We start from the raw sequence: 21,711 nt of genomic DNA, 5'->3' as shown, positions 1-21,711 counted from the left end.
CCATTATCCATCCAGTGGCTCCCATACCTGCTGTGGTGTGACAGGGGCACAGCACAGGAAGCACTTGGGAAATGGGGAGGTTGGGTATTATTAGCAGGTGAGCCCAAGTCACTAATGACCTCTGTTAATCAAGGTGGCACAGCACAGAGCTCTGCTGTGCCTGTGTGGTCCCCCTTTGGGAGGAGGATACCGTAGGTGCTCAGGAAAGCACATTCCATGGGTCTAAATGCTGTCTTTTATGGTTGGAAGTTGGTCATGACAGATGTGTCATGAGCACACAGGATGTCTTTAACCCACACTGAAGAATCCTTTAGGTGTGGCCACCAGCTGCCTTTAGTGAATGGGGAAAATAATTATTATGGGAACAGGAAAAATACTCAAATCCCAAACCTCTTGGAGCATGACTGGTGGGTGGCTGGAAGTAGCTCGGTAGCTGTGATTTGGCCATCCCTAGCCACTTCCAGAAGGAAAGAGCCTGGAGGGAACCGTTAGGACACAAGGAAAGCTTTCAGTGATGTGGTGCCTTTTTTTGAATAACCAATGTGTGACCTTGTCAGATGCCGGTTTTGTCCAAGGACTCCAAGGAGGAAAGAGCTCAGGCAGGGCTGTGTCCTCAGGGCCATTGTTGAGCCCCACAGGCAGGAGCCTCACAGGGGCAAGACAAGTGTGGAGGGCTGCTCTCGTGGCGGACAACTATACCACAGACTTGGGGGCTGCACCCAGCAGAGGCTCCAGAGTGCGATCATGTGTCCAGGCTGCAGGGACCAGCGGACACCTGCACACAGGCACCCCTAGGCACTCTCGGGCCTGGAGGAAGGGGTACTGCGTGGGTGTCACTAGTGCTGCCTACCAAGGCAGCAGTGGCTCCCCAAGAGCTCTGGAGCTTCGGGGAAGATTGCTGTGCCATGTTACAGGTGCTAGGAGAAAAGGGAGACCCAGGCATGGTGAGCATAGAAAGAAGAGACAGCTAGTTCCATAACGGGGGGTAGGGAGGGGCTTCCCGACACCTCTGATGAAGAAGGTATGGCAGAAACGCACCAGGCAGATTGTCCTGTCCTGCAGACTGAGGGCCCCATGATTCAGTCATCTTCAAAAGTCCCACTGCTGAACATACAAGGCTTTGGGGGACACTTTAGATCCAAACCATAATCCTGTCCACTCCCCAGGGCACAGACAAAGGCACTGTTGCTCAGGGCTCAGTGACAACACAGACACACAGGCTGGCCCTGGGGAGCCCGGTCCAGGGCCACATGTCACAGGCTCTAAGGCAGCTCTAAGGACAGCTAGGAGGGACCCTGAGAGAGTCAGGACTGCCGCAGGGGTTTCGAGCTGTGGACCCATGGCTCATTCCAGCGGTGGAGCTGAGTAAACAGAGGAATGAATGAGGATGGCTGGCGGCGCTGGCTGAGCAGAAGCAGCATGATGACAGGTGACCCTGCAGAGTGTGGCCAGGTGGCAGACCCGGGCTTATGGGGACAGCATGCAGTCTCCAAGGCTCCTCGAGGTGACCCTGTGAGCTGGCTGCAGGGGCCTACGCATTGCACAAGGCCTGCTGCAAAATGAGAACACTGAGTACCCGTTCAATCATGGGCACCTTGTGAGTGACAGCAGCTCACGTCCTGACACCGATCAGCGGCAGCAACTGCCGTGGTCCCCATTGTACCAGTGAGGGAACTTCAGCGCTGGGAGGACCAGTGTGTTAGGGCTGCCAGACGCTAAGATTTCTAAGTCTCCAAAGGCCTAAACAGGTGCCTTTGACCCGCTCAGGGCCCGCGGGCACCTGTGTGCTGCTGGGGCCTTCACAGAACTTGGAAAGGTGAGTGGCAAAGCACTGCCACAGGGTCAAACACACATCCACACAGTCTGCAGGGACTCAACCAGACGTGAAGACGTCCACGAACTCGCACTGAGTGTGAGCTCTCGTGGAAGCGGAACACCACCACTGCTGGGAGGGCAGGGCGGACAGAGCTCTCAGGAAGGCTGAGGCAGGAAACCGAGGCCCGCGGGGAGGACTGGTGCGCATTCTGGGCTCCATGGAGACCCCTCAGAAGTTTGGGGAAAATTCTACAGCACACAGGACTTAAAAAGAAGAGATGTCTGAGAGCCAGAGAAATCACACAGCCTGGCTATTTGGCCACCCCAGACAACAAAGAATTCTTCCTAGCTTCAGCTTTCTGGCCTCTCCTGGGTGAGCCTGGCTGACCATGCCCTGCAACCTTCCCTGCTTTCTCTACTCCCTTCCTTTCTCTCCTCTCTGTTAAATGCTGCCGTTTGTGGGGTCCTGGTGTGGCGCCCTCCTCACAGCACACACTTTCTCTCTGCAGCCTAATACATACCCACAGCCCTGGATCCAGCCAGTCCTGCATCCCAGCCCACCTCTGCAGACTGCCTCCTATCACAGCTTACTTAAGAGCTCTGGGAGTCTCTGAAGAGGCCTTACTCTTGCAGGTCTCTGCCTACCAATCAGTGCTGTTCCCTCTTCCCAGAATTTCTATTCTCCACCTTCTTTCCAAACTCCCATTTATCCTTCAAGACCCCAGCCCATCACTTGTTCTTTGGTAGAGTCTTCCCTGGGCTAGTCCCAGGCTGGACTGAGTGTCCATGTGTCTTCTCTCATGACTGTAACCTCCTCAGCAGCAGGGCCAAATCTCACCAATTTTATATCCCATTTCCGAGGACAATTTCTGCCACTGAGCACAGCCAGTTACTGAACATTTGTTCACTGAATCAAGTGTTGTGTTTCACCCACTAAAACTGGGGCAGAGTCTCTGTGCTGTGTCTGCCCAAGTGGACCCAAGGATCCCCGTATTTTTCACAGGTGCCACCCTTCTCAGCTGCAGAGGGAAACAGGAGTGGTGTATGAAGAAATCAATGGCAATCAGTGGTGGCAACCATGATTTACAAGGGGACGAAGAAAATAAAGCTTCTGTTTGTACACAAAGGACAACGTTTAGCTGACGCGGGCCACGTGCATTTAAGGGACAACTTGTGTCTCAGGTCTGCAGCTGCCCAGCAGGAAGATGCTGAGCTGAAATCAAGTTACCACCAGCCCAGCTCCAGTGGCTGAGGCGAGGGTGGGTACAGATGGGTTTCAGAGCAGCAGGGGACTGGTGGAGCCCGAGACTGCTCTGGGGGAGAATGGTTCCTCCCCACCCTGCAGTTAGCATTTCCCTTTCTCCCTCTCCCTGGACAGAGGACGCAAGTGTGTGAGGAGAGCGGGGTGAAATGGCCCACTGGGGCCGCCGGTGCCGAGAATGAAGAGTCTCATTCTCCTCTGCGTGAACAGGACAGAGAAGCCCCTTGCTGCAGGAGTGGTGACCCACCGAGGCTGGAGTCGGGGCAGCCTGGAAGGGGCAGCAGAGGCCGGCAGGAGGGCTCTGTGATCAGCTGGTTCAGGGCGCCGTGAGACGCGCTCTCTGTGCCAGGTGGACAGTGTTTCTTGGTAGGAATAACAGCTCTCACCTAACACAGCAGGAAACAGGCTCTCAGAGGCAAAGCTGATACGAAGGCGGGGAACCCAGGGACAGATGGCCCGTGTCCTCTGGAGGTTACTGTCACCGTTACCCTGATGTGTCACCTTGACAATCAGGTCTGGAGACTGAGGTCCCCCTCCATCAGGGCTGCAGGCTCCATCTTGAAGACCCCCTTGGAGTTAAGGATGCCAGGGACTCAACTCCTCTGCCACTTCCTGGCCACATACACAGATGGCTACCAAGGGAGGCAGAGCAATCGCAGTGGTCAGCCATTGGACAGAGGTTCGAGTCCCAGGGCAGCATCCAGGAGTGGGTGGCCTTTGGCAGGGCTGTGCCACCTGGTACACACCTGGCCAGAAACAGCCATGTGGTGAGCATGGACCAGCACTCTGGCTTCAGTTCCTATTTTGATTCTTCCCATTCTCACCCACCCTGGCATTATTTTAGAGTCCAGCTCATGAGGGTCTGAGGGTAGGATTGTTACAAAACCTACTGGGGACTTCCTTTTGCATTTCAACAAGATCAAACTATCTCCCATGGATTGGGAGGTCTTACCAGTTCCATCTCTCTCTCTCCTATGAAGGCATCTTGTTCATATACCCTGCTCTCATAGCTGCCAACCTCAGCTGAGGATTTTGTCCCTTTATCCCCTTGGCTCTCATTCTTGCCACAGGGCCTTTGCACTTACTGCTCCCTCTGCCTGTAACACTGTTAGCCTTCTAGAATTTTGCTAAATATTTTTGGGTTCCTTAGAAATATCTAGCCTGGGGCTAGGGGTTTAGCTCAGCGGCATAAGCACCTGCCTTGCAAGCAGGCGGTCGTGAGTTCGATCCCCGGTACCGATAAAAATGAAAAAGACAAAAAAAAAAAGAAAAAGAAATATCTAGCCTGATACTCCTTTGGAGGAGATACCCCATCTCCAGCCACTCTCTTGTGACACCCACTTTATCCTCTGCACAAACTTTCCCTCTCTACATGGCTGTCTGATTTGTTTCTGTGTCACCAGAACATGACCTCCACTCCATCCTCATCCAGCGCCAAGGATAGTCCATGACGTAGCTGGCACTCACAAGCATTGGGGATGATCCTGCAAGATTAACCAATGCTTGCTAAATGAATGAAAGAATCCAACTCTGACTGTAATTAGAGATAATTTTGGGAGTCTTCCAGGAAGCCTTCCCACTTGTCTCCTTCTCATCCCCAGGACTGGCTGGTTAATGGTTTGGAAAATGCAACTATTTCTGATTCATGGACATTTTTACATAAATAGTAAGTACATACCTTGGGGCATTGCTTATAAAGCCAAAAAATAGAATCAAATGAGATATTAAACAATAGGGGACTGGTTAAAAAATTATGGTACAACTGTGTACTGAAATATTTTGCAGTCTTTTGAAATATTTTGGAAGATTACTTAATATCCTGGGCACTCACCCACAGCATTTAGTGAGAAAGATATACAATCCTGATTTTTATATTGCACTTGTGATCAGTCTCCCAAGCGCTCTGGCTGAATTGCCCAATGAGGTAAGTGGTGCACCCAGTCCTGGCACTGGGCTGGAGGGGAGGGAAGAAGGGGACAGGGCCACCAGCAGAGTGGGTACCTGGCATTCGGCTCCTCCACAGCACCAGAGCCAGGGGCCTCAGGAGGGTGAGCAGAGGCTGGACAGACAAAATGGAACCAGAGGTCTGAGAAAATGATGGGGCTGTGTGGACACCCACTGCAGTAGAGTATTTCTGGGGCCCCAAAATGACCAGATCACAGCAGACCAAGAAGTCCACCTAAAGGTCCAGGACACCATCTCTGCATGGGATGTCACCTAGAGAGGAGGACCTGCCAGCACCTTCCCCAGGAAGTACTGGCAGCCATCAGACTCAAGTGACGGCTTCTTATTCTGAAGTCTGTCTCATAACAGGAGAACCGGGACTGGAAAAGCCCCCAAATCTCCGAGGGGCTTTTACCAAGCTGTCTTCCCCAAGTCCTGCCCACAGAACTGCCCAGCTGGGATACACTGCTGCTTCTGGTGGCCGCCACATCTGTCACAGCAGGGACGAGCTGCTCCAAACAGACCAGCATCACACACTCTGCCGATGACAATGGCTACGGCTAAATAGATGCTGAAGGAAATTTCATTTTTTTCCCCCCAGTCAGGCCGAGGCACCTTATTCAATTAACATGGCCACGAAGCTGCAGACAGCTCCATATAAAAGCCCTTCAGTTATAGAATACATTTTATTACGTGACAATAGTTGCCAGCACGATTTATTTCCTTTGATGGGATTCTGCTTTTTCCTTGTTAATTTAAAATCTGTATTTTCTAGTGCTGATTCCAGGTCTGTGTGAATTTTTAAAATGTTACCATTAATCTTGTGAACCCGGTGGCCACATATAATGAAGACGGCTCTGCTGGGCAGTAGCGGGGCCTGCTGTCCTCTCTCACTGTCAAAGGACAGTGTCGAGGGGATGGTGGCTAGGAAGCAGAGGTGGCTTGTTGTCAGGCACAGATGTCATTTACATCTCCCACCCGCTGCATGCTTGCTCTCTATCACATTGTCTGTCTGTGTCTCTGTCTTTCTCTTGCTCATGAAACAAACTTGGTGGCATGAAATCACAGTGGCCACTCTCTCTCCTAGGACTGGGCACTGCACTAAAACATCTTTCTGCAGCAGCGATTTTCACTGTGTGTTTCAGGGATCGTTGGGGGCTCCCTAGACTTTCAGAGGGCCCATAAATCACAGTGGTTTTCATAATAGAGACATCACTTGCCTTTTTCCTTAAGCAAAATGCTAAAAACCACAAAGTATACAGAAAAAAAAGTCAACAAATAGACTTCCTCAACATTTAAAAGTCTTGCTCTCCAAAAGATGCTGTTACCAAAACAAAAAGGCAAACCATAGACCTGGAGAAAATATTTATAAGTCATATATCTGACATGTTCAGGATAGATGTAGAACTCTGGAAATTTAAGAACACATCCAAACTAAAGATGGCTCAAAATTTTGAACACACACTTTCCTAAGGGAAACACAAACAGTAAATTTGGATGTGAAAAGATTTCAGCATCATTAGTCATAAGGGAAATGCAAATTAAAGCCCCAACGAGGTGCTACCATGTATTTGCCTTCTAGAGTAGAGAAGCTAAACAAGGACCACACCAACTGCTGGCAACGGTGCGGAGCAAATGGAACGCTTACACACTGCTGGCAGGACGCAAAATGATACAACTTAAAAAGCTAAACGTGCCCTACCATAAAACCTAGCCGGCACTCTTCTAGACCTTTTTACCCAAGAGAAATAAGGGATGGCATATGTCTACACTAATACTTACACATAAACGCATGTATCAGCTTCACTGGTTACAGCCCCAAACTGCAAATGAGCTGCCAACAACACAAGACTGGGCACACCACATGGTATATGTCATCTAATGGACGTTATTCAGCAATCAAAAGGGAACAGATTAGATGCAAAAGGAACAGGATAGACGCAAGAAAAGCAAATCTTCAGACAATTATGTGGAGTAAAATGTAGGAAGAAAGGAGTATGTATAGCTTGATTCCATTTATAGAAAGTTCTAGAACTTATGAACTAATCTCTGCAGCTAGGAAGATCAGTGGCTGTCTGAGGGTTGCACGTATTATTATAAGAGGCACAAAGAGCTGGCCGTGGTGGTGCGTGCTTGTAATTCCCGACCTCTCTGGGGCTGGAGGAGGAGCCTGGACAACTTAGCGAGCTGGGCTGGGACAGACCTTGGACATCAATGCTGAAGGCCAAATGGCAAAATTACTAAACATCTGACTCAGAATGCAGTGGACATGAAATGACGGGCCTAGGGCCGGTGGGAGCCCTGGAGGGCGCCCGCGACGGCTCGCTCAGGGAGGAACTGCAGTGCAGGGCTGTATGTACACAGAGCATGCGCTCAGCTGCAGAGAAAGAGAGGGACCATCTGAGGGGCGGCATTTGTCATCGTGATGGACTGGGGACGGCCGGACTGACACATAAGAGGAGAGCCATGGAACACCGACGCTCACACAACACTAAACCAGGATGGCAGGAGGACCCAGCCAGCTGCTCCTTCCTGACCACGGCCAGATCTAAGTGACGTGGCTGCAGTAAAAGAAACACTGGGACCAGGAAATTCCGGAGCAACACCGTACAGATGACCCCACAGGACACTCTGCTGGGTAGGTACAGCAGCACAGTGCGAGCAGGCCCGGAAGACGTCCCAGCTCTCGGGGACAGGGAGGCCCCAGCCAGGCCATGTTCATGGTATTGATGAGAGAGGCTGCAGTGTGGCTTGCCCTTATTTTTGGTACCGGGGATCAAACTCATGACCTTGGTTTGCCAAGCAGGCACTTACGCCGCGGAGTAAAATCATTGCACCACCTCCCAGGTATTTTTAAATGTAAATATGTTTCAATGAAAAATTGCTTCTCTTTTTAGCAGAAAAAAGAAAAACTAGGAGGTGCATTCAGGGAGGCTGAGCCAGGAGGATCACAGGTTTGAGCCCAATTTGGTCAACTTAGTGAGACACTATCTCAAAATTTAAAAAACTAACAAAGGGCTGGGGATGTAGCTCAGTGTAAAGGCCATGGGGTTCAGTCCCCAATACCACAAACACAAACACATAGTGTTGGGAGACTTGGAAGACATGGCACACATAAAGCCCCTGGCACAGCACTTGGTATGAAAGCCACACACGGCTTGGTTCTGCATCACGCATCTGGTGTGAGCCAGGATAGGGCAGGGACAAAGTAAAGTAACAGGTCAGGGTGTGGTGTGGTGGAAGAAATGCACAAATGCAGAACTAACTAAGCACAGTGGCGGCGGTGGTGGCAGCGGAGGCCCAGCAAACTCCTCTTATTCCTGCAGGGGGCCGCTGGGAGGAAGTCATCTGTGACATACAGCTTCTGTGCCAGGTGTAAGGACGCACTTAATGAATGCTACTAATGAAGAAAAAGGCTCTTATAAAACACCTGGCATGAGCAGGGTGAGGGAGTCACAGGGAAGGGGACCCTCACCGCACCTGCTGGTACTTTAATAAGCACCTTCCAGAGCGTCGCTCTCCACGGCTGGTCAACGGTGTCAGAAAGAGGTCCCTGGCCACTGCCTACGTGCACTCACAGTCTGGGGAACCTTATTTCTTAAGGACCATATGCTCAGATATTGGCTTGCCCTGGAAGGTAATTAAAATGAATCCCATTCAGCTGGAAGGCTGATGGATCCTCCTCAGTGACCTGGAGGCCTGGGTGCCGGCTCCAAGTCCTCTGTGCTTCCCACCTGGAAGAGCTGAGTTATTTGGGGGATCCAGAGAGACTGGTGTAACCTGGCTCCACTAAAATGTAAAGGCAGTTATTTTAATGACTCTAGGCCCTAAAGTATTTGAAATTTTGTGATTTTTCTTTTCTTATTGATTTAGGAGCCAACCTCTGAAAGAAGCCAGTGTGTGCAAAACATATTGCCATCTATCACATCTGAGAAGTCACTTTATTTATTTTCTTGGTGTTATCAGGGTTGAACTCAGGGCCTTCACGCTAAGTTACGTCCCTGGTCCATGTTTTAAAAGCTTTTGAGACAGGATCTCACTAAGTTGCTAAATTGCCCAGGCTAGACTTGAACTTGGTGATTCTCCTGCCTCAGCCTCCCAGAGTAGGCTAGAATTATAGGCATGAACCACTAAGCTGGACCTTTTTTGTCTTTTGTTCTTATGTAGTTGAAAACCAGCAACACCAGTAAGGTTCTGTAAACCTAATGGACCTGTGTCCTCAAGAAAAATAGCAACTTGTCATAAGCTTTCCATGCCCCTGCCTGAAACTGAATTCCAAATATACTCAACAAATAGGATCCCACCCAGACAGAGAGGAAGGTGACATTAACAGGCACCAAGTCTGCTCCAATCAGTGTGTGGCGACTGACTCATTTTTAATTGAGCTCCCACTGTATGCTAAACACTGTGCCTGGCATTGAGACAGTTTACAAAACCAAGAAAGAATCAGATCCTTCCATCAGGGACTTATCTACAAGCCAAATAAAACACATACATAAATCTCTTCTGTTGCAAAAAGCTCTAACTATTGTAAGATATGCAATTAAAGGCTATGTGATTTCATGCTTCAACTTTAAAACAATGCCATGAAAAGAAAAATAAAATCGAACCACCAACATCCGTTGAGTGTGTACTTCGTGGTCCCACCAGGGGACAGGAAAGGAAGTGTGGAGGGGAAAAAGCATAGGCAACAAATAAGCAGTTCCAGGGTCAGGATAATGACTTCAGAGACGACGTCCAGCAAGATCTGGGCAGTGGAGACGGAGGCTCGAGCGTCATGGAAGTGGAAATCTGGCTCGGATAGAGGGGAGTGTTTCTGGGGGACCCAGGCATTGAAGGTTCTGATCCTGCGGTCACCTGTGATCCCAACAGTCCCACCCATTGAGGACCTGCATGGTTTTCATGCTTCACCCTCATCTCTCAACAGCCTAGTGAGGCAAGTAGGAAAAGTGGCTCAGAGAGATCAAGGAGTTCGCCCAGGGACACACAGGACTCGAGGGCACGGCTTTTACACTGTGCCACGCTGCTTCACTGAGCCAATGCAGAGCTGCTGGCTTTCCATTCAAGCAACCCATTTGCCCTGATAAAGATAACTTCAATCTTCCAACCTAACTGTGTAATGAGTTTCCCTCTGGACAACACACACGCAAAAAAAAAAAAAAAAAAAAAGTAAAACCCTCACAAGAAAACTGAGAAAATCACGATTCCAAACTCCCCAAGTTCCTAAATGCATAGCTGTAAAGTGTGTGCAACTCGACAGCATATGGCAAATCAATTACTAGTTTAAACCTTAAAACAAAAACATGGCAAGTGTGGTACAGAAATAATCAAGAACAACGGTTCAGTTTAGATTACTGTGGGCCACTAGAGTTTTGAATACAATTAATCATCATTCCAGGCAATGGGAAGCCATATTGACACTTATTCCTAATTTGAATATTTAATTAGGGTGAAGTTCTTCATCAAATTATCGCAGAACTGGGAGAAAGCCTGGAAGACTTACACAATTACTGCCTTAACCCCTTACCATCTGCTCCCCGTGAGCTCAGGGTTCCTGCCCAGCTCTGTGGGGAGGACCTGCTTCAGCTCTGAACCCCAGACCCGGATGCCTTAGAGTGGGCTCTGGTGGCCAGGCAACGGGAGCACAGACCAGCCGGGGAAGATCTGAGGTGTTAGCTGCTCACCGCTAGCGCTCAGACCCAATTAGGTGACGATCCCTGGACAAAGATGAAACCAACACCGATGGTGCCACTGTAGGCCGGAGGCAGCCCATGTAGTTGTCACTGCATTCTTGCCAGTACGATGTCCTGAGCCTCATCTTACAGGCAGGGAAACTGAGGCTCAGAGGAGTGCCTCAGTTCCTCAAGGGAATAGTGCCTGTGACGGGTGTGAAGATGGCCAAGTTATTCAGACACACACACACACACACACACACACACACACATTTCACCAAAAATAATGACAAAGGGAACCCTGGAGGGTGAGGCGGGGACAATGTATCCAGGCTGCATTCCGGATATTCCTTGGTGCACCGGTAAGCAGGGAGGAAGGGCCAAACCCAGGCTCCACCACAAGCACCACCGAGTTTAAATCTTGAGACTCAAAATGCACCACTGACTGAGTTCCTCAAGCCGGGAAGTCCCAGTGCTGCTGTGGCCCACTGCTCAGGAGAGTGGGGCAGGCGACCGACAGCAAAGTCCCAGGCAGTGGCACCGCGCAGCCAACCTGAGCCAGGAGACAAAGTGACAGAGCGAACCCCAGAGCAAGGGGAGTCCTGGGAGGGCACGGTGGGCACGGCTGGTGTCCCCAGGGCAGGAAGGCCAGGAAGAGGATGAGGAAGCGTGGGCTTGTGGTTTTTCCTTCCAAACAGCCAGGGCCCTACGGCACATTCTGAGTGTGCTGGGGTAGAGGACAGGTTATATTTCCTTAATGCACTTCCGTTTTACTACAAAAAAAAAAAGGCTTTCGCTACGTTTCACAGACCCTCTGTGATTCCATGGGACCAAACAGGCAACATTTCCTTCAGGGCTGGGCAGGCTGACCGCACACCGCCACTGGCCACCTAGCTCTGGCTTCCTGTTTGACTCTGGACTCTTCCCCCAGGTGCTCAGCAGAGCGCCTCCCTGTGGCTTCCGACCAGCCACTGTCTAGAAAAGCTCCAGACAGCAGGGCCACTTTCAGTGGGACAGAGGGCAAGAGCCCCACCTTGGCCTGGCCCACAGGAGGAGCCTGGGACCCCTCAGGCCTGCTCCGAGTTTCTCGTGATGCGAGCACATGGCGCCAGGAACTTTGAAACTTGCCTTTACATATTACATGAATCTATATAAGAAAATCTCTTTTAATGAGGAGTGATGTAGTTACAAACTCTCCAGAGCCATAATTAAGGCAAACTAATTGAAGTTGTGTTTTGACACACTTTCCAAACTCACGGGTGCCGGATGACATATTCACAACACTGCTGCTGCACAACCATGGAGACGGCAAAATCATTAGGCTAATAACACTTATTTGCATTCTTATCATGCCGGCAGCTCTCCTTTAAATACTGTTTCTACTATTGCTCCTTTACTCGAAGTTTCCACGGGAAGATATTAACAGTAATTATTAGTACTTTAGTGGAATTTTAATGTGAAGAATAACAACGTGTATTAACATACACCGAACGGCAGTTGGTTTTCTTAATCACCCTGGGAAAGTTGGGGGGTTCCTCTTCAGTCCGCACCCCACAGCCCAGGGGTGACCAGATGCAACTTTAGCTTCACAGCAAAGGGGCCACACCTGGTGGGTTCTAAAGCCTGGGTTTCTGACTACTTGGTTTCAAATGTTTGATGAGAAAATTCTTTCGTTTCTTCTTTTTCTTTTTTAAATAAAATAGTCAAGCAGGAATTTTTTCCGAGTCATTAAAAAAAAATCTCAATTTACAATGCAGTCTTTGGTAATAATGCTAATGAATTCCAGGAGGACACGCTTTGGCCAGTCTCTGTCGCCACCCTCGTGGTGATTAAAGGCAGACATGAGGGGTGAGGCCGCCAGTGAGCAGGGCCGGGGCGGGCGGGCTGGCTCTGTCAAGACAGAGGCACCGTGTGCCACCAACAAGGCCAATTTTTTGGATGCTTAACTCAGACACTCACATACAGAGAGGAAGACTCGACAGCTCTAAATAATGGTTATTAATGACACTCTCCTCTGTAGTGACAAATTACTTCTGAAATTTAGAATCGAAGAGGGATGAAGAGGGAGCATGTTCTGCTGAACGTGACAGGAAATGCCAGCAAGCACACGGGGTTTCCACCCGCTCAGGCGGGAGGAGAAGGCCAGGGACCCCTGCTGCAGGGGCTGGGCTCTTGCACAAGGGTGGTAATGACCACAGCCAGCTGTCCCCTGGAGCCTCTTAGCAGTTCATGTTGGTGGCCCAGAGGGCACCCCAGCCATGGGAATTGTAAATGCCAGGCTTCTCTATGTATCTTGGCATCAACATAAACAACCACCGCATCATTCACAACTCAGGAGCAAATGTCTCAGCTGCAAACGCACATTTGTGTTGAATTTCAAACTATTCGAATGAGTGTCACAGGACGTCAAATCTCCACTGGGGAAGATTTCAGTGGGGGAAGAAAATGCTTCCTTACAAGAATGGCTAGATAAGAAAGGACTAGATAAATATACTCCTTTAAAGTTTGGGAGTTTTCTGTTGCTTAAGTTACAATCCTTGTACCAATCTGTTAGGTTCCAAGTCACTGATTACTTTCAAAAAATAAAAAAGGAAACTCACTCTCATAGCTGCAGCAACACTCCAAATCACGGTATTTATTCTCTACATTTAAGTTTTATTACACTTGAACCCTGCATGCCAAAACACCTACCTCCCATATAAAAGAAATGAAGAAAAAAGCCGAGCCCCAGACCAGGGGCACCACACTTCCATTCCAGATGATCTAGTCTAATCTTATAAACTGAAATATTTAAAGAGTCTCTAAACCTCGCTGACCTTACTTCTAAAAACTAAGAACATATGGGCCCTGTGAGCTTTTCATCTTCTTCCAGCCTACTAAAATATCCACTTTTCCAAAATTCAACAGTCGGGGCGCTGCCAAACTCAGATTCATAACGGGCTGTGTGCGTGAGAGCACTGGGCAGGCGCTGCGTGGTCCCCCATGCAAACAGCACACCCGAACAAAGGACCTGCGGCAGCACTCCGCTCCTCCTGCCCAGCCCACCTCGAGGGCTGTGGAAAACAATCTGGTTAGCGAAATACAGCCCTGCTGTGGAGGCAGCGGGACGTGGATATCAGCCATGGGCCGGACTGCACATTTGGTCTGTAACAGGTCACACCCTCTGGCTGCAGAAAATAGTTCCTAAAAATCAGGAAGCCCTGAGGCTCCCTGCAGGCAGGCAGGGATGAAGGTGGGCCATGGCTCCCTGCCAGCTGCTCCAAATCCTACCTCCTCTGTCCTCTCTGAGGTCAGTCTAACCCTGTCTCAAAGTAAAGGCATGATTATTTGCCTTACAGCATAGTTATAAAGATTAAAACTATACATATGTATGTGTGTGTATACACATAATCCTTGCATACATCTCAAAGGTTTACACAATGCCTGGCACAAGATGCTCAGAAAACTGTGGCTGAAATAGTAATGATAATGATGATAACTGTATTTATTCTAATAATAGTTATTTTTATTATTATTATTATTCAACTGGAAACAAAACATCTGCTGCTCAAGACGGATATTCAAATTGAATTCTACCTACCCGTGGGCAAAACCCCAACCCAAATAAACTCAAAAGGCCTTTTGAAAGTTACTGAAAGCAAAGGATTTTATTAAATATCCAAATTAATAATTGAAACCCAGCCTTGAAATACAACAGCAGAGTTGGGGGGCGGTGTAATAAAACCCCAGGAAATAGCACTAGTGTAACGCTCATTTTTACTTTATTTGGCGGCTAGATTTACACTGAGAGACCCAGGTGAAATATTCTGTAGAGCTACCTGCAAATAGACTGTCAGCTTCCACTCTGATAAAAGGTAAAATATCCTCCTCTAAATGGTCTGGTTCACAAAACCGACCCTAAAGTGAACTGATAAATCTGTTCTGACACACAGAAAACTATTTTCATAATCCTGAAAAAGGCCTCTCTTCAAACCCCGGAGCAGGAGCTGGTTGCACAAAGAGCCCTCACACACACGAGCATTCCCTGGGCCCAGGAGGGAATGATTTTACATTTATAACCCTCTTTCCTGGGACAACCTCCACCAAAAAGCACATGTAATCATCGCAACCTTGGAGAAAAATAAGACACTCACAAAATAGTCACACAATCTCAAAGCTAGCACCTTCGCAAGCAGCAAATACCTTGTCAGAATCGGATCCGGAGACTGAGAGCTCAGGCCGGCTCAGAGGTGGGAGCCTTATTGAGTAATAGTCAATTCTTCATTAAATAGAAGCTCTGACTTCCCAAGAAGCCCTATTAAAAATTAATATCAAAAAGTGTATTGCTCAGCCTAAACTCATCATTCATATCTAACAATACCAAACTGCATTCTAATGAAATTTCTCCTTGGAAACTACCCTGACACCAACACTAAGTTAGGCGCTGCCGGAGGGGCAGTCTCGGCTCCTGGGCCAGCATTTTGAAGATACTTGCACCGCCTCACTGGGCAGGTCTCCTTCATGTCACCCTCATGCTCTCCACAATAAACCACATTGCTTGGAACTGCGCTAAAGCAAGGCCTTGAAACCACAGAGGGGACAGTGATGGGGACCTGTGGTATGACCGCTCAATCTCCTCACTCAGAATCCATAGCCTGAGTGCACTGGGCCCGGCCAAGATTCACACATCTGAGGGTCGCTGCAGATGGCACAGGCCGTGCCCAGGGACAGGAGCCTCTGGGCGCTGAGTCCCCAGCCCCGCAGCACGCCATGATGTCCTTACCCCTGCTGCTGCTCGGAAGCCTGGAGAAACTGCCACCTCCTGATGAAAGCTTCACCACTAGAGACCCTGTGATCACATATAGCAGTGACATTCTACAAGCTAAAGATAGCTGGCCTGCCCAGTTCAGATCCCAGCTCTGACACTAGCTGTGTGGCCCTGGGCAAGGTAAGTGAACTTTATTTTTTGGTACTGCGGATCGAACTCACGACCTCGTGTTTGCCAGGCAGGTGCTTATACCACTGAGCTAAATCCCCAGGTCCTAAATTAACTCTTTTAATCTCCAGTTTCTCAGCTGGAAACCAGACTGCTGACTGTACCTGCCCCAGAGAGGTTGCTAGGCGGGTGTGAGTGTTGGTTATGCGCGGCAGCAGGGCCTGATGCCCAGCTGGTCCCTGTGATACACGTCCTTGCTGGCTGGTTTGATGGACAGACAAACACGTGATGTCTAGTCCTACATATATACACGGGCTCACTTTATATACTGAAGAACATGTTCCATAAATAACTCCCAAGTGCTAGGTGCATGGAATTCAGAGGCCCCTTCCGTCGTGGGGCTACATTTTTCACTGTGCGAGTCCTGAACCGAGTGAGATGACAGCCGAAAGCACTTGCTAGGTTTTGATGCACAGCAGTACAACATCATCCTCCTTGTTGTCACTGTGTGACCAACGTTTTCCGGGATTTTAAAAGAAAAAGGAAACGAGAATCCCTGTCACCCATACGCAGCAAAGTAAAGTGGAACATAAAAACAGGCGCAATGACAGGGAAGCAGGAAATGCCAAACGCTGGCAGCTGGAGGAGGAGGAGGGAAATAACACGGGTCAGGCTTTCTGGACTGGCCGAGGCCACAGCAGCAGGAGGGGCCCGGGACCAATGGAAGCATCCTGGGGGTGCAGCCTAAGCTCCTGGGGACAGATTGGCACAAGGGGAGTGCTTGGCAGTGGGTTGACAAGAGGTGATTTGAAACAATCAGGGCCCACGAGGAGGCGCCTGATTAATGCTGGCTGACGAGAGAGGCAGCACGGGAAGGCTCCCCGCAAGGAGAGCATGTTTGAAAAGCCCAACGGCATCAGGCCATTGACTGAAGACTTTAGGTTAAGAACAAAGGATGCAGTGTGGGCTGGGAATGGAGTAACAGCTGAGCTGTGGGCGCCCTCCCTGCCCCAGCTCTGGGTGTGGGTGCTGCCCCCCAGGGCTCCTCTGTAAAACAGCCAGGCTGCTGGGCTGCTTCTAGCCACTCAAGGGGTGGAGACCTCTCAAACCACAGAGCTGTTATTTGTTCCCCCACTGGGTAATAAAACCTGTACCCCAGTCTTCACTATAAAAGTAGTGTCGCATCAAGAGGGGAAAAAAATGAAAACGTGCAGCCTATTTATTTTTTTTTTTTTTGTCTTTTTCCTTTTTTTATCGGTACCAGGGATCGAACTCACGACTGCCTGCTTGCAAGGCAGGCGCTTATGCCACTGAGCCAAATCCCCAGCCCCCATGAAGCCTATTCTTAAACGAAACACACGTGCTGCTTTCCCGTGACAGAGGCGGAAGTCTACCTGCCCTGAAAAGGTGTCAATGTTTGGAGGCTTCCATGCCAAACAGCATGCCCCAAATCTTCCAACGCGACAGGACAGCGTGCACGCTGTCACTACCTCAGAGTATCCCTTGCCACTGTGGCGGAGGAGCTCAAATCACCCACAGTGTGTTCACTATCATAGGGGAGAAGGATTTCCAGGGGTCAGCCCTGGGTGCTGCTTTCCAACGGTCACCCTGAGGCAGGACCCACGCGACCTTTCCCAATGAAGACTCCTAAAATCTTGCTCTGCTGAGCCGCTGGGAGGAGTTTCTGGGTCTTCCCACAGGCAAACAGGTGCTGTGCCAAGCTGCCACCTCAGGACAGGTGGCAGATACCGGCGCAGGAGAAGGAAGATGAGGCCTCCGCCTCATAGCCCTGGTGCAGACCTCTCAGGTGACAGATGTCATCTAAGTACAAAGACCATTTTATAATTGAAAATTGACAGAGGCAGCCTGAGGATCTGAGGTGTCAGTGTAGACAAGGGGTCCCCAGCCGATGACAAAGGATCCCTGCCCACCACTGACTCTGCGGGTTGTTGAGGAGGTAATGGAGTTGGTCCCTGAGTCCAGCGAGGAAGGCAGGGGCAGGAGGCAGGACAGGGCATGGCTTGCTTGTGAGCTCTGGCAATGGGCATGACTTGGGATGAGCATGGGTAGCGTGCCCTGAATTCCAGATCACCTCAGTGTGATTTCCTCTCTCCTGCAGAAAGGGCCATTAACCTTTCAGATGACAGCCCTGGGACTGGAGTGATGGAATGATTTCCGAGGTCAGCAAGGATCTATGTTCTCCAAACCTGACATCAACATGCAAAAGTTGTGACTGAATCCAGGTGTCCCTGAGAGGAAGACTAAGTGCATGTGACAGATCTTCTGCAATCAAAATGCCCCATTTCCCAGAGTAGCTGTCACAGATTGATAACATCCATGCAAAAAGTTAAGTACAATTATGTCTGTCACTGAGAAACAGACTTTGGGACCTGTGACTGACAACTCACTGGAAGCTGACAAATCACTGGAGATCACGGGTATACCTCGGAGGAGCGCCAGGCCACCTTCTAAGGGACACATGGGAGGAGGCTCGGGAGGCTGCCCCTCAAGGGAGGCTGTGGGCCCTGCAGCCGGGAAACGAGCACGTGCTTTATGGCCTGGTGGGACAAGAGCCCTTGCTCCTGGGGAAGGGCAGCGTCAGAAAAGGGGGCACAGGACATGGCCATAGCCCAGGGGCTGTGGGCAGTGGCTTCTCCTTTAGGACAGTGGTGTGCACCGCTGGACACCCCAGGCAGAGATGAAGGGACCAACATTCCAGCTCTTCCAGGGCAGCTCCAGCTGAAGGCTGAGTCTGCATGAAACGTCCTGCAGCTTCCAGCAGGCTGGGGTCCAGGTACTCATTTCAGATGGACACCACGGGGGCAAAACGATATGCCTCACTCACGCAGGCCAACTCTGGGCTAGGACTGTGAGTGGACACTGTCGGGGCCCCGTGTTCTGCAACGCCTCTGTATACTGCCACCCCAGGCTGATGCCACTGCACCCACTCAGCCACCGTCCAGGCTTCCTTTAGTGTCATCAGCACTGAGCGTAGAAGGCAGTCCCTGCAGCCATATGAGCAGGGCTGAGGCCGAGGCCCTTTCTCTACGCCCTCCCTGCCCCTGCAGGACTCCCCGTCCCACTCCAGGCACTCTCACCAAGGACTCTGCTGAACTCGAATTGCTCAGGGAAGATGGTCTTTTTTGGGGAGTGGGTGGTACAGGAGATTGAACCAGGGCCTCTGTACTGAGCTATTGCTTCAGCCCTTGTTTATTTTGAGACAGGCTCTTGTTAAATTGCTCAGTTGCTAAGTCACTAAACTGAGCTTGAACCTCCGATCCTCCTGCCTCAGCTTCCCAGAGTGCCGGGAATACAGGGGTTGCGCCACCACAGTCTGCAAGATGCTATATTTCGTAAATAAAGTTTAAGAAGTGTGGTTACTCTAATGCCATCAAAGGCCTGAAAAACTCTAATGCTATCTGACCACCTGGGCAATCGGGCGCTTGTGACACTTCCCCTCCCTCCCACCCCACAGCTTTTTCCACACCACAGAACTCTGCTCGTGTAGTTTATTTATTAATTTTTTTAAAGTAATGAAACCAAACATCCAGCATTGAGTTCTGGTGGCTTCCAGAAGGCTTCTCCTTCCCGTCCCACCCCTAAACACTTCTACCCTTGACACACTGACCACTGGGCATCCAGAACTGGCCACTGGTCAGGTTAAAGCTCAGGCAGCTGTTCCATGGGTCACACAGTGGTAATGCCACCTGACAGGGTGGCCAGGGCATGGACAGTGGACAGTGGACGCTACCCGCAGGCTGCGTTCCACGCTCCCTCACCTAGTGGCCAGCTTGCCCCCTCACACACGTGCTGCCAGCCCATGCTCTGTGGATCAGCTCCTGTGCCGTGGGCTGTGTGACCCTTGGCAGCCTTCGTGTGTAGCCTCGCCTCTCATCTCCTGGATCCTGCTGTGCAGTGGCTGTGAGCAGATGCGGAGCATTGATTCTGTCACTTTGCACATCGGCACTCCCTAATGACTCTGTGTCATCTGCAAGTTTGATAAGTGCGCCTCTGACGGCTTTATCAACTGCTGATTCCTCTGCTCAGCAAGCTGGGGCCAGCAGCACATCAGGCCAGCTCCCCATCGACTGAGACCCACTTGCTTGTCCACACCGGGAGCTCCTGGTTCTCACTCTGCTGGATCCCTCTGCCTCCCAGAGCTTTTCCAGACCTTTGTCCTGGCCCCTGGGAGCAGAGCGCAGTGTGAGACCCCTGAGTATGCCCCTGTATGGGGAGGGGGTGTTGCCCAAGCCAGGCAGGTGCTTCCCCTCTCCACACCCTGTCCACGGCAGCAGCACTGCTGAGCAGTCGGAAAACCCTACCTGCCGGACACTTGAGGCCGACTCACAGCCAGGCTGGCCCTGAAGAAGGATGAGGGGACAGACATTCAGGGACCTGGCCAGACATTCTCCTCCCCTCACTGGGCAATGTGCATGAGGGGTTTGCAGGGTATGGGCACCCTGCACGGGGAAGATGGGGCTCTGTGTCTTGGGGGAAGCAGCCTGCCCTTCTTCACTTGTCACCTGCCAAAAGCAAGTGTGCAAGCTGGATACTAAACGCACAGAGGAGGCGCTCTGCTGGCCACTTTATGCTGCCTTTGGACACAAACGCCATCCAGTTCCCTGGACAGGGTCAAGGAGGACAGGTCTCCCCAGATCGGCATCTGGTGTCACCGCGAGCACGTTTCGCAATAACGAAGACACCACAGGCAGGTCACTCCCTCTTGTTCCAGGAGCAGTGCCTGCCTCCAGAAAGGGAAGCATCACTGCTAGGACACCAGGGTCACCAAAAGGCCCTTTTGTCTGAAATTGCGTTGAGATGACAGTTGTCTAAAAGTGATGACAAAAACTGGAGGTGCCTTCTAGCTTTTGAATGCCGGGGCTCAGGGAGGCAGTCCACTGCCTAGGCTCCTCCTTCCTCTTCCCCCAGCTGGAGTGCTGGAGTCCATAGGGAGAACAGCCAGGTGTGTGCTTCCCACGCCTCACTCCTGCCTGCCACCTGCCAGTCAGTCAGTAGAGGGCGCTGCGTCACCACTCTCCGTGCCGCCTTGGCTTCTGCAGCCTGCTCGCTGTCCACACAAAGAGCACACTGAAGACAGGTTACTAATCCTGTGGTTCAACACTCCAAGAGAAAACAGCACAAACCACAGACCTGCCGAAACACACTGTGCTATCACTTACATAAAAAGTACACAGGAAAAAGATTGGAAGCAAAATCTTAGAAGCATTTGCCCACTGGAGATGGACTTTGTTTTCCTATTATTTTCTGCCCATTTCCCACAAGCCTGTGTTGCTCTGGTAATTGTAAAGCTTCCGTAGTGCTCTGAGATTCTACAGTCATTGGGGAAGGGGCTGCGACACAGGGAACACGTATGGGGCCAGGAAGGTGCCAACCGGGGAACTCCTGGGGGCTGGAGCCTGCTGTGCCTGAGGAGGGCCTAGGTCTTTACCCTGCACAGAGAAGGCTGAACTGTCTCTTCTGAGTAGTTTACAGACCCCTGACACCTCCAGGAATAAAGTAACATACTCATCCTCACCTAAGTCTTCAATGAAAATTCAAGTGAGAATTCAGCATTTCATTTTTTAAAAAATCAAAGATATTGGGTAGGAAAATACTGCAAAAGAAAATCCCTGAGAAACCTCACAAAAGACAGAAACGATAACACCTGGTGAATTAGGAGCTTGGTGAGGTGCGCACGGCACCTGTAAATCATGGGGCAGCAGAGAGGAGAGCTTGGGACAGACAGGGCTTCCTACCAGGCAGCATTAATGTACATGCAGTAATCCTACTGCACTCTGGCCGGCTTAACTCAGCCAAATTAGAATACATTTTATATTGACTATTTTGACATTTGTTTTATTTGGCAAGTAAAACAAAACTGATCCAATTTCCTTGCAGCCATTGTAAACCATAAACTGTACAACAAAGGTTATAAAATATATCAGCCTTATAAACGCTTTGTTCTGATACCCTCTGATTCCATCTGGCTCCCCGTGGCGGGGGTACTCAGCCTTGTGACCCCAGTGACAGGTGAGCCTCCTCCCCTGCTGACTGGAGCTTCTGAGAGAGCACTTTCCCCCACTTCACCTGGGAAATGCAGCTTC

At 50.3% G+C, this 21,711-nt stretch overlaps 1 protein-coding gene across 3 annotated transcripts in view; it reads right to left on the bottom strand.

Annotated features, from left to right (window-relative positions):
* Positions 1–21,711, bottom strand: part of Mvb12b (multivesicular body subunit 12B) — a 163,820-nt gene that overhangs the window by 68,891 nt on the left and 73,218 nt on the right. The gene's annotated exons all lie outside the window — the stretch shown is intronic.

Source organism: Cavia porcellus, unplaced genomic scaffold, assembly GCF_034190915.1.
Source record: "Cavia porcellus strain 051 isolate PalLab524CR breed Dunkin Hartley unplaced genomic scaffold, mCavPor4.1 scaffold_1, whole genome shotgun sequence".
Lineage (NCBI taxonomy): Eukaryota > Metazoa > Chordata > Mammalia > Rodentia > Caviidae > Cavia > Cavia porcellus.
The sequence above is the reverse complement of the archived record's forward strand: the minus strand, read 5'-3'. Positions and strand labels throughout refer to the sequence as shown.